Here is a 7,742-nt window from a genome sequence, read left to right as displayed (position 1 = left end):
GTGGAGGTCTCCCAGACCTGCATCCAACCCTAGGGAACGTTCCTGAGTACTACTAGGAGGCAAAGACCCTCAGGACAAGGGAGGAAATTGTGGATAAGGCAACTTCCACATCAGGTAAGGCAAAGCTGCAAGAGGAAAAGTGATTTGTGGGCAGCAAGGCAGGTGAAGCCGAGATGAGGACAGTCTTGGATTCTGAGTAGTGCTCTTGGCACCTTGGAGCCTGTATACGAAATCTTGTGAACTTTATTCCTGCAGAAGAGGTATTTGGGTTTTATCAGTTTTGCATACGGGTCCATGCCCCTCAGAGTGTTAAGAGTCACTTTCCAGAAATGTCTAACCCACCACCACCCCATAACCCTCTTTCCTCTCTCACTGCCTCTGTCCAGACTTCATCACCTATTACCTGCATTCTTACAACACCTGTGCACACTTCATTCTGGCTGTCCATGCTGCTGCCAGAATACTCTTTCTAAAATGCAAAACCACCCGAATCACTGCCCTACCTTTAGGACCAGAAGTGTTTCACAAGGGCTATCAAGATAAAACCTAAATTGAGTGTATCACACAAGTTTCTCCATAATCTTGCCTTTTAATGTCTTTCTAGCTTCAAAAAATCCCTGTTTTGCTGTTTTTCCCACACGGACTGAGGACTGAGGACTGAGGCCTGGGCAGAGAGATTTTAACTCATATCTGTGTGACATCAAAGTACATGGTCTTTAGATAACAAAACTGTGTCCCATACCAATGAGAAAGGCCCCCTTGTCTCTGTCTTGACCCTCAATATATATTCCTTTGGCTCTTTCTTAAACCAATGAAGACCCACCCACTCCGTGTATACCCAAGCTCCCTCTAGCAATGGAAGTCTGGTGTGATTAATTCTTGTACTTAGAACTCAACTATCATGTGTTAAGCACTAATTATGCCCCAGGCAATGTACCAGGTGCTCAGATATAAGCATGAATAAAACATAGCCCCTTTTGTTAGCCATCAGTGCAATGCAAGTCAAAACACAATAAAATAACACTTCACACACACTAGGCTGGTTATAATAAAAAAGACAGATAATAGGAAGTGTTGGTGAAAATGTGGAAAAATCAGAGCTTTCATACACTGCTGTGAGAATGTAAAATGATGCTTATGCTTTGAAAAACAGTCTGGAAGTTCCTCAAATGATTAAACAGAGTTACCACGTGACTCAGCAGTCCTACTCCTGGACATCTACCCAAGAAAATTGAAAATACAAGTCCCCACAAACACTTGAAATGAATATTTATAACAGTGTTATTCTTGACAACCAAAAAGTAGAAAAAATACAAACATTTAAAAACTGATGAATGTGGTATATCCATACAATGGAACATTATTCAGCTGTAAAAATGGAATGAAACATTGATATGTGTTACAACTTAAATGGACCTTGAAAACATTCTGCTAAGTGAAAGAAGCCACACATGAAAGGCCACATACTGCATAGTTCCATTTATATAAAATATCCAAAAGAGAAGAGTCTGTAGACAGAAGCAGATTAATGCTGGCCCAAGGCTGGGGCAAAGGGTGGAGTAGGGCAGAAATGGGGGGAGAGTAGAGATGGGTATGGGTTTCTTTTGGGGATGATGAAAATGTTCTAAAATTTATTGTAATGATGGTTACACAACTGTGAATAAAAGCCACTGAACTTGAAATGGTCCTTTATATCTCAATAAAGCGATTATAAAAACAACCACAGGACACAGTTCCCACTCTCAATAAACCCTTAGTGTAGGCCACCCTTGAGTGTGACCAAGTTGTCCTGCTTTGCCTAGGACTTCCCCAGGTTCAGCACTGAAATTCTCACATTCAGGAAAATCCCCCAGTCCCAGACAAATCGGAGATTTCAGCCACCCTATTAGAATTCTTCCTCACCCACCCCAGCAAGAATTACATGGGCAGGAGACACAGCAAACTTCCACCTACATGTTCTAGCCCTCTGAAGTCAGAATTAGAAATGACACCTGCAAGGAGGCAGGAGGTTGAGGGTAGGCAATCCTCTTTGGGCAGGGATTGGGCATTGGCTCCCCTTGGACTTAGGCTGACAGAGCTGAACCCCTAGGAGAACGAGTGTGTGGCCAGAGTCATCCCCACCCCACCCCAGCCCCAGCTCCATACCCCTTCAGTGCTGCTGTTACTGAGGGCATAGGGCTGCTTTGTCCCTAGGTTTTGATTTTTCTAAGCTCACATAATGATTTCAGTCTCACACTCTACTCTGAGACCCCCCCCTCAGCTCTCCCAGCAGAAAACCTCCTCCTGCCCAAAGTGCTGCCAACCTGCTCTGTGTCTCCAAGTGGCTCCAAGAAGGCTTTCCAGAGGGCAGATCTGAGAGGCTAATGATGGATGATCTTTCTAAAGCACTTGCAATCATCTCCCATTTTATGATCCAGTTTCAAACATGGCAAATAGCACAGCCCAGCCAAGTGCCTCTAATTGCCTCTGAGGCTGACAAGGAGGACATCTGGATAGTTTCATCAGCCAGGAGATAAAGTGCAGGCCAGAGGTGAGAGTAGCCATCTCCCACTTCCTAGCCCTGAGCCTGCTGGGGTAGGAATCACTTTCCCAAAAGGAAGTAGCTCTCCTTCTGTCAGTCTTGGGTGATCAGACCTCTTTCCCAACTGACCTCACACTCTCTTTCTACAGCTACAGGGTTGTGACATAGCAGGTATACAACAATTTATTGTGTGTCCTCTATGTGCAAGAAATTAAAACAGGCACTTATAAAACAGTTCACAGTTTACTCTCCACACAACAGCCAGAGCTGTTTTAACACCTAAGGCAGATCACGTCACAGCACTGCTCAAAACCCTCCTGGGGCTTCCCACAACCTTTAGACTAGAATCCTCTCCAGGACCCACAAGGCCCTGAATGATCCAAGTCCTGGCTGCTCCTCCAGCCTCACGTCTGACCACCTTCCCTCCTCTGTCCCTCCCTGTGCCCCACCACATGGGCCTGTGTGCTCTTCTCTGAATACCAGGCCTTTGCATGTGGCCTCTTTGGTGCAGGAATGCCATTCCTCCAGGTAGTCCTGAGTCTCCTTTTCTTCCTTCAGGTCTCTATACACAAATGTCACCTCCTAGAAGAGGGCTTCCCTGACTGTTTTATTAAGTAGAATAACACCCTCCCACTAGTCTCCATCCCTTTACACTGCTTTATTTTTCTTCATTGTGTTCATCATTATATTGAATATTTGTTTATTTCTCTCTCTCCCTCCAGTAGGACCTGAGAGCCACAAGAGCACAGGCACCATGTGTTTAGCTTACTGCTGCCAGATATATGACAGGTGCTCAAATAACATTTCTTAAATGACCGCCGTTTTTCACTCTCTTTTACGAGATTGTAATCAGCCTATTTCCACTTCACAGATGAGGGAACTGGGGAGCAGAAAGATCACATTACTAGTCCAAAATCATGTAAATAGCAAGTGGGAAATATAGAATGTGAACAAAAATCTCACTGAAGCGTTCTTCCAAGTATACCACATTGCCTTACTTTTAAAACAAAGTCCTTTGTGGAACTGCGTGGGCAGGGAACTTAAAAAGGGAAGAGTCTCCACAGAGAAATAAGGAACCTGCCACCTTCCTTCTCCACCTCCAGGTCTCAGCTGATATTTTGTGCACTGAAGCTGGGGTAATACAAGATAGAAACATTTCTCAATTCCAAGGCTAAGCATGCTCAGTAGCCTGAAGCACAGTATCAAGACTATCACATTTTAGAACTGAAGTTGGTGATGATAAGATAATGTTACAGCATATCTCAAGGTAATTGCCATTATAGCTTTCAGGGCTAAAATCTGTTTAGGGAGAAGGCTAGAGTATAATGGAGAAATGAACAAATTATTACTTAAACTCCACAACCAAAGTCAATTCACAACCTAATATGAAACTTAGAAGAAGCTCCAGAAACTAAATCAGCTATTTGTAATTACACAGAGCAGCGAACGTTGTGCAGATGTTTCACAGAAGAGGAAGGGCATCGGGGGTACAAAGATCTTCACAGAGTTTAACGAGACCAGAAATTAGCAAACTTTTTCTATAAAGGGCCAGATAGTAACTATTTCAGGCTTGCAAGCTATACTGTTTCTGCAACTACTCCACTCTGCTATTGGAGCTCAAAGACACCCACAGACAATATGCAGACAAGTGAGTAGACTGTGTTCTCTTAAGACTGTATTCACAAAAACAGGTGGTGGGCCAGTCTTGGCATACAGGCTGCAGTTGCCAACTGCTGATCTAGATCAGTGTGACTCCGTGACAAATGAAGAAACTAAGAGAGTTGAAGTGACTGTCACAACCAGTTATGAAAGAGAGAAGAGTTAGAAAGTCATTCAGCAATCATTGAACAAGTGTTTATTGGGCATGCATTGCATATCAAACTATTTTATTTTTTTAATTATTGTATTGTTGTTCATTTACAGTTGTCTGCGTTTTCCCCCCTACCCCATCCAAACCCACCTCCCTCCCTTGCTTCCACCCTTTCCCTTGGTTTTGTCGATGTGTTCCTGAAAATCAAACTGCTTTAAATACAGGAGAGGCAGGGATGAAGAAAACAGAAGAGATGCCTCTTCTCTCAGACTGTGCATTCCAATACAGGCAGCAGACAGGGGAACACATAAATGGATGAGATCATGTCAGACAATGATAAATGCTACAAAGGCAATGAAGCAGGATGATGTGTTGGGGGCAGTTTTGGGCACAGGGATGAAGAAGGAGCAACTAAACTGATTGTCGAGGAAGATGGTTGAACCAAAACCTACATGACAATAAATTGTCATCCACGGAAAGATCATATGAAAGAAGCACCCACTTTGCATAAACATTCATTTAATCTTCATAGTCCTCTTGTTCCAGATGGGAAAACTGAGGCTGATAGGCTTGCTCATGGAACAACCCAGAAGGACATCTGAGTTAGGCTTGTCTGTCTCCAATGACTTCCTTTCACAGATGCGTTTCGTCTGCCATTGCACAGTAAGATGACTCAGGAATCTCTTCTGAATTTAAAACATCATCTTAGTCTAATGTGTTTGGTTTGGGACCTGACTGTGTATTAAAATGCTGATTAAATTTTAACTTGGTATTGGAGCATGAAAAACTGTTTTAATGACCTGATGTTTTAAATTACTACATTTTACATTTTAAAAATTAAACTCACTTATTTTTCAAGTGCTTTATATTTTGTTTCTAAACAAGGTAGGATAGAAGATTTCCAGCTGCTACTTTCAAGCATATCTCTGCAAACAAAGCCTCCATGAATAATATGCATTCCCAACAAATAAAAGGACAAAGTGAAATGCATTTTTTTCATAATTGGTTTTTGAAGTACTGAAGAGGCTTCAAGGTGCTGTATCAGAATTTTGATTAGCTAAATGTAGCTTGCCGATTTGATCAAGATGACTGTAAGACAAATAATTCTCATTGTTTCTTTGTGTTCAGACACTAGTGTTCCTTATGTTTCTGGCCTTCAACTAGCGGTCCATTAGGAGTAAAAAATTACACAAAATATGACTAATTGCAGGAACAATGACATCTGTGTGGAGTGTTCACAGCCACCAGAGCAGTGAGCAGTTTTCTGTCCCTCAGACAGACCACTGCACATGCTCACTCCACACGCACCCTGTGCTCCAACTGCTCCTTCTAGAAGGAAAAAGATATTTAAGTAATCATTCTGTTTGTTAAGTGTCGTGAGCCGAAAGTGGAGATAGTGACCTTTAATAAGAATGCCAAGCCCCATCCTACATACCCAGGTGCAAGGTGAGGTGAGTGAGTCTTCTAGGGGACAAACCAGAAGGAGCCCCCAGTCTCAGGGTTGACAGACCCTCGCACAACCCTGAGAGTGTGGGCGTTCTTCTGTTTCACATCCTACCCACCTCACTCCTCTCACCTGACACCTGGTGCACATACACACAGACTACAACTCAACCTTCCCAGAAATCAGCAGTTGGAAAATGCTGCACCTTAACTACTGGCTCCTCGAACTTCCCAAATGATACCTGAGATGAACTTATGAACTGAACTATGAACTTACTGGGCCTGCAGTAGGAGCTTGTGCCAATGGATAGTGATGGCACTGCCCAGCTGGTGTTCGCTGATGTCCACCACCTCTATGTGTGTCTTTCTAATGCTGGATCAGAGTGTATGTTTTTATACTTGGGCTGTAAAAGACATGTTCCTTTTGTATTTCATGATACTCTCTTTCTTTTTCGTTCTTTCAGGAAAAAAAAAAGGGCTTCTTTTCCCAGGAAACACCAAATGGCTAATGACATCCATGCTGCAAGCAGGGCAGGGCAGCTTCAGGGACCCTGAAATGGGAGGCTGCAGTGGCTCCCATGCAGGATTTGGCATTTAGGACTTGAGGTAGCAGTCACCAAGTGGGCTGCCTGATCAAAGACATGAAGATCAAGTCCCTGGAGGGGATCTATCTCTCTCTCTAAAAAAAAGATTTTATTTAATTAGACAGAGAAGAAGCGAGGGAGAGAAACATCCATGTGTGGCTGCCTTTTGTGCGTCCCCTACTGGGGACCTGGCCAGCAACCCAGGTATGTGCCCTGATTGGGAATCAAACTGGAGACCATTTGGCTCACTGGTCTATACCAGCCAGGGTGGAGATCTATCTCTTTTCCCTACCCATCAAGGAAGCTGAGATGATTGACTTTCTTGGGGGCATCCCTCAAGGACAAGGTTTTAAAGCTTATGCTCCTGCAAAACCAGACACATGCAGGTCAGAAGACTCATTTCAAGGCATCTGTCACCATCGGGGACTGCAATGGACATGCTGGTTTGGATGTTAAGTGACCAAAGGAACTAGCCACTGCCATTTATGGGGCCATCATCCTGGTTAAGCTCTCTATTGTGCCTGTGCAGTGAGGCTACTGGGGGAACAAGTTCAGCAAGCCCCACACCGTCCCTTGCAAGGTGACCGAGTATGGTGGCTCTGTAGCAGCACCCCTCATCCCGGCCCCCAGGAGCACTGGCCTCGTCTCAGCTCCCATGCCCAAGAAGCTGCTGCTGATAATGGCTGGTATCAACAACTGCTACACCTCAGCCAGGGGCTGCACTGCCACCCTGGGCAACTTTGCCAAAGCCACCTTCAATGCCATCTCTAAGAGCTATAGCCATCTCACCCCCAACCTCTGAACAGAGACTGTGTTCACCAAATCTCCCTGTCAGGAATTCACTGAACATCTTCTAAAGACCCACACTAAAATTTCTGTGCAGAAGACCAAGGTTCCAGCTGTGGCCACCACATAATTTCATACAAGACAAATAAAGTGAAATAAGCCTGTTTAAAATAAAAAAGAAAGAAATGAAGGAAAAAGAAGAATTTTAGGAGGAAAATACAAAACGAAATAACAGATATTACTGATTGCTGAAACACCCCAGTGACCACACTAATTTTTTTAGAACTACAGAAATCTTGAGCCAGAGAGCTGCTCAGAGGTCCTCCTGCAGAGCTGCCGCCTCCAGCCAGGCACTGCTTCGCTGAGGCATCACAGGCTGAACCTGAGCACAGGGAGCCTGGCAGGCTGAGCTGGACAGCCTGGGGCTGCTGCTACTGGCAAGTCTGTGTGGCTCTACCATGTAAGAACTAACATGTACCCTCTACAATTTACAGGGGCCTGGGAAGGCCAGAAAAGTAATTTACACAATAGTACTTTTCTTATAAAAAGTCTTAAGCATTATAAAGTAGGATTGTTGAAGACTGTAGAAGTAATAAAA

At 44.0% G+C, this 7,742-nt stretch overlaps 1 pseudogene; it reads left to right on the top strand.

The window, feature by feature from the left end:
* Window positions 1-6,077: 6,077 nt before the first annotated feature.
* On the top strand, window positions 6,078-7,274 carry LOC119053688 (40S ribosomal protein S2-like; annotated as a pseudogene).
* Window positions 7,275-7,742: the final 468 nt, after the last annotated feature.

This window comes from Artibeus jamaicensis, unplaced genomic scaffold (genome assembly GCF_021234435.1).
Source record: "Artibeus jamaicensis isolate MK-2021 breed Jamaican fruit bat unplaced genomic scaffold, CSHL_Jam_final contig_585, whole genome shotgun sequence".
Lineage (NCBI taxonomy): Eukaryota > Metazoa > Chordata > Mammalia > Chiroptera > Phyllostomidae > Artibeus > Artibeus jamaicensis.
Note: the sequence above shows the minus strand (reverse complement) of the source record. Positions and strands in the feature narration are given on the sequence as shown.